The sequence below is a fragment of the Micropterus salmoides genome, unplaced genomic scaffold, assembly GCF_014851395.1.
Source record: "Micropterus salmoides isolate LMB-PRFRI ecotype aquatic unplaced genomic scaffold, ASM1485139v1 Ms_hic_scaffold_7, whole genome shotgun sequence".
In the NCBI taxonomy this organism is placed as follows: Eukaryota; Metazoa; Chordata; class Actinopteri; order Centrarchiformes; family Centrarchidae; genus Micropterus; species Micropterus salmoides.
Genome location: NW_024044459.1, coordinates 14,811,448 through 14,817,440, shown reverse-complemented (window position 1 = coordinate 14,817,440; position 5,993 = coordinate 14,811,448).

Sequence of the window (5,993 nt, the reverse complement as noted above, 5' to 3'; positions counted from 1 at the left end):
ACAATCAAAGTAGGGGGTGAGGAGGTGGGGGGGGATGTGGATATTAAATGCAGGGTACCTAAGGGAGGGAGAATATGAGCAACAGATTAGAGAGCTTCTAGATAGAGAGAATGAGAAAAGGCAGGAGCACATGGAGAATAACAGGGTGGATGATAATAGGTGAGAGATGGGAGAAGATGAAGGATAAAATTAAATCAATTAGTATTAGGTATGGTAAGAAAAGGAAGGAGAAAATGATGAGGGAGGAGGAGATGTTGAGAGAAAGCTTGAGGGATGAGTTGAGTATGGCGGAGGATGATGAGCAATACGGTATGGAAAAATATATACAGGTAAAGATGGAGTTAGAGAGGTATGAGAGGGAGAAGTGTAGAGGAGCAATCTTGAGGAGTAAAGCAAAATACGCATTGGAGGGTGAACGGTGCACTGGGTTTTTCCTAGGGTTAGAGAAAAGTAAGCAGAGTAGGACATACATACATGAGATCAAGAATAAAGAGGGAGAAGTAACAGCGGATTTTGTGGAGATACTGGAGAGGGTGCAGGAGTTTTATGGAGAGTTGTATAAGAGGGGGAGAGTAGAAGAGGAAAGTATAGAGGAAGTGTTAAGTAGTGTGGAAGGTAGCCTGAGTATGGAGGATAAGAAATGGTGTGATATGGATATAAATGTGAAAGAGGTTTCAGAGGCAATAGAAAGATTATGTAGTGGGAGGAGCCTGGGGAGCGATGGGACAGGTATAGAACTTTACAAAGCATACAAAACTGAGATCACACCAATTCTAGTGGAGGTGTTTAAGGGGATAGAGAGGACAGGAGTAGTACAGGATAGAATGGTAGAGGGGGTCATAGCCATAGTATATAAGAAAAAGGGAAGTAAACTGGATCTAGAAAATTATAGGCCAATCAGCCTACTGAATGTGGATTATAAAATACTGACCAAAGTTTTAGCAAATGTGAAGAGGAAGGTGAAGAGGGTGGCGGGAGAGGTAGTTCAACCAACACAGAGCTACAGCATACCGGGCAGGGACATAGTGGATACAGTAGGTACAGTTAGAGATGTAATAGAATATATGAAGAGGGACAGGAGAGGAGGAGATGGATTGGAATAAGGCATTTGATAGTGTGGAGCATGAATTTTTGTTTAGGGTGTTGGAGAGGTTCGGGTTTGGGGAGAGATTGGTGGGTTGGGTGAGAAGATTATACGGGAGCGCAAAGAGTTGTGTAAAGGTGAATGTAGTTTTAATGGATAGGTTTGAGATAGGGAGATCGGTGAGGCAGGGTTGTCCCTGTCAGCATTACAGTATGCGATAGCAGTGGAGACCCTAACTTTGCTGATCAAGAGGGATCCGCGGGTGGAAGGAATTACACTGCCATATGGGTGTGTGTGTGTCATAAATCAATATGCGGATGACAACAATCACGGTGAAGGGGGGTGGATAGTGTTAAAAGGGTATTGGAACTGGTGGAGAAATATGAGAGAGCAGCAGGTGCAAAGCTAAATAAAGACAAATCTGAGATAATGTATATAGGTAGGACAGAGAGAGTGGACGTAGGGTTAAGGGTGGAGGAATGGTATATCAAAGTGTTGGGAGTACATTTGGGGGTGGAATGTAAGGAGGCAACAGATGCCACCTGGACGGGGGTGATTAACAAAATAAGAACTGTGTGTGGAAGGTGGAGAGCAAGGAAGTTAAAACTAAAAGGGAAAGTAATTGTGGTAAACAGCTTGTTGCTGTCAGTGTGTGTATATGTGATGAATGTACTTGAAATGCCAGAGTGGGTAATGATTGATTTGAACAAAATTGTCTGCGACTTTATCTGGGAGGGAAAGGGAGTGAAAGTTGCACAGAAAACATTAGAAAAGCTGGGAGGGAGGGTTAAATCTGATGGACCTTGAAATAAAAAAGGCAGCTCTGAGAATAAAGACTGTGAAAAAATATTTGGTGGGCCGATGGAACTATGGGTGGCAGGAGTTCCTGAAGAAATATGTGGAAGATGTGGGAGGTATAGGGGAGTATGGGTGGTACATGGGCTTCTAACAGTCAATGACAGTAGGAATACCAGGATTTTATAGAGAGGTGTTTGAGGCGTGTAGGAGGTTTTTACCAAAGGTAGAGTACGAATGTGAAGGTGCACAACTGTTTGTGAATTTACCACTGTTCTTAAATGAAAGAGTTCAACACAATGGGAAACCGCTGTATGAACCTAAATTTATGGAAGGGGGAATCAAGCAAATTAAGGACATCATGTACAAGGTTATCCCTGGGTTTCTGAGGGGGAACTGCATCTATGATGCCGTGTGTGAGTTGGAGGGAATGGAAAACAGAGAGAAGGTACAAAAAATATACGAGAGGATCAAAGCAAGTATACCTTTAGAGTGGGACACTAATATCGACAGGGCGTGTGTGAGCAATAGAGAGGGACTTATGTGGTATAGGGTGGAGAATGGGAAGAAATGTAAAATGAAGAGCATGAATGTGAAAAAAGTGTATAGATGGTTGATTGTTGACGTGTTAAAGGAGCCAGCTGCAGAGAAAGTTTGGAGCAGAGTGTTTGTGGATATGGATGTGAAGAAAATATGGTCAAATGCCAACATTAAGAGTGTGAGAACAATGATTTCCTGATCAAACACAACAGAATTTACACAAATGTGGTGTTGAACAAAATTAATAATGGAGGTTAATGTGATGTGTGATGTTTGTAAAAGTGGTCATGAGAGCTTTTTGCATTATTTTTTGGACTGTGATGACTTGGTTGATTTTTTTTGGTTTTTAAAAGGACTGCTAAAGGACAACTAAAAGAAGAGAAGTAAATCTTTGTTTGATTAATTTTGTTTTGAGCCATGCCAGACTTGCAGCCGTTTACAGAAGAAACTACGCACACTTTGAGGCCCGGAAGGTAAATGTGACTGATATATTTAAAGCATTAATGAAGAGGGATATTGGATTGGTGTGCAGGTATGGAGGGGATGAGGTGCAGAGCTTTTTTATGAGTGGGAATAAGTTCCTTTATGAGGGGGAAGGACGGGAGATTAACTTTAACTGGTGAAAAGTTGGGAATTGACGTCTCTTTGTGTTGTAACTGTGTGGGGAATGGGATTGGGTCTTGCCTGCACATGGCTTTGTGAAAGGCGGTTTAAGGGGACTGTAAATGTGTATATTGAATTCTGGAATAATGACCATGTAAATCTGTGAATTGAAATCAAATAAAAAGATTTTTAAATAAAAAGAACACGGCTGATCTCGGAAGCTAAGCAGGGTCGGGCCTGGTGTAACCTTGGTGGTTTTTGCTTCTCCTACAGTGAGTTTTTGCGGTTAGTATAGTGGTTTTTTTTGATATAGTGTTGCATGAGTGTTACATCTAGCTAGTAGGCGTGTTTTTTGCAACAGTTGTGCCCCGCTAGTTTAGCGGCTAACCGGCGGCTCGGCGAGGGCTTCGCCGCGGGACGGGTCGGGACGGCTCGCACTGACGGCGAGGAGGAGACGGTGGAGGAGAGGAGGAGAGCATGTGTGATCGATGGTGGTGTGACGGAGTAGGATCGTAGGGGGTCTACATTGGCCGACGTGAGTGGCGCTGTGGATGGGGAAGATGGAGCAGCTGTGGCGGAGCTAACTGGGCTACCTAGCCGGCTAGCTGCTAGCAGAGCGATGGCTGGAGGGGCATTGGGTGGACGAGAATGCGGTGAGAAAACAGACAGTGAATCAAACAGAGATGTGGGAAAGAAGAGAGTTCTACAGGTTTTCGACAAAGACTTAACAGTGAGTGTGGAGGTGGTGGGAGGTGAGCCGGTGACTATGCTGCAATTCATGCAGCATGTCCGGATTGTGTGTGGGGGTCTGCTAGCCTGCAGGAGCACGGGGGCAGGGAAATATGAAGTGACTATGTCCCATGTCAGAGGAAAGGACAGACTTTTAGATGGGTTCAAAATAGGGGAGGCTGCTGTGCTGGCTAAGGCTCTCTCCAATGATGAACTCATGGTGTCTTAGCTTGCCGGCTTACATTCCGGACAGTGACATTTTGTCGAGGTTATAAGGGTGGGGGGTCACGGCCGTCTCGGACATTAAGCGTCGGATGTGGCCTGGGACACATGTAGCTGATGGCAGCAGATTAGTTAAAGTGAGATTCAATGACCATGTGCAGTCTTTGCCTTACTCGATTCCCTTCACTATGGCTCTGTGTCCTGAATACTTCAGGGTGATACATGACAGGCAGATGAGAGTCTGTCGTCTCTGCCTGCAGCCTGGCCACATCCTACATGACTGCCCGGATTTCTCCTGCCACCGCTGCGGCATCCAAGGTCACTACGCCAGAGAGTGTCCTCAGCAGCATCCGCAGCAGCAGTGGAGGAACCAGAAGTGCGAAATCTGCTACAATGGCCATGTGCGTACAGTGGCCATGTGCGTTTGCAACTACAGTGAGGGGGACTCTCGGTCCGCCGACCTACATGTGAGTGCAGTGTCTTCCAGGGTGTCTCTGAAGTGGGACTGGGAGGTCGACAGTGATGAGAACCCTGGGAGCGATAAGGAGCCCCCTGCTCCCGCCCTGACGCCACCGACCCAGGCACCCCCCGCAGCCCTGACGGGTGTTTTCTCGCTGGGGTCGGGGGCCTGCTGTTGCTCCTCGGCCTCTCTTTCACCCTGACATGTAGACTGATTGGGCGCCAGACACCCGCCGACCCCCGAGGTGACACTGATGACGCCCCGCCTGAGTTTGCCCTGCGGAGCGACGGACCCTTGGTGCCCCTCCAGCTGGTGACAGCCAAGCGATGGTACCGCCTGCTGTTCCGCAGTGCATGTCAGCAGTTTCCTGGCCGCAACATTGCTGACATCTGGGAAAGTATTGATCTCAAGTACTCCTGCCACTCTGTCTTCAACTCTGAGTTCAAGATCAGACACAGATGGGTTTTCACGGGGGTCGTCCTGCGCCAAATAGACATGACCGTCTATTTCAGGACCTGCTCTGTCTGCGGCGTCTTGGACGAGACGTTGGAGCATCTGGTGCTGCACTGCCCTGTTCGCTGGGCATTCTGGGACTCCGTCTGTGGCCTGCTGCGGCGCTGCTGCGGCTGGTCTGCAGCCACGGAGATGGACCTTTTGAGGACTTTGTTATTCGGCCTGCCTCGTGGCAGCAAGACGAACTGTGAGTGGACTGTGAACTTAGTGCTGGCGTTTGCCCATTACACGTTCTTTCAATCGCGGAACTTTGCTCTCAACGAGCGTAAGAAGGTGGGAGCGTGGCTCCTTTTTAAGAAATGCCTCAAGTTCCACCTGAGGATGCTCTGGATAGGCATCCCTGAGTGGGTGAAAGACTAAACATGCTCCCGTGCCTCGCTCTGCGGCAGTGCGGCGGGGCACCTGACTTTTAATGTTTGAAAATGGTGCTCAACGGTACGTGTGGAGCTGAATTGGACTCCCTAGCGGGTTGGATCCCTTGGTATTGGGATTTGAACACTGTGTGGCATGGACTTTGTGGGGGGGGGCAGTTTCGTCTGTGTAGACCCACTGTACAGCGGTAGGGTTTCTCCCATGTCAATGTGTCTGTTAGCTTGGGCAGCTTTTTCATGCTCCCTTGTTGTTCTTTTTTGATACAAACAATGATAGGGTTTCTCAAGTGGTGTGGATGTGTGTAATTGCAAGGGGTTCTTTTTCAGTTTTGGTTTATTATGTTGCAGTGTAGTTCTTTCAATTTTCATGTGTCCTTTGTATGTTCATAATTGGGGGGGGGTTTGTCAGATGTCTTTGGTCCTTCTGGTTTTTTGTGTGTCTGTAAAGTTTTGGCAGTCTTGGTGTATGTTTCTCATGTGTGCATAGCAGCTTTTTTCTTGATCTTTATCAGGGGTTGTATTTCTCTGTCTTTTTCAATGTCTTTTTTTGGTTTAGCTTGTAAGGTTTTGTTCTGTCTTTCCTGGTTTTTGTAGTTAACAGGGAGTGGTCTGGGGTTTCTTTTTCATGTGTGTACAAAACGGGTGGTTTTGAAAATTTAAACTGAAGTATTCGATA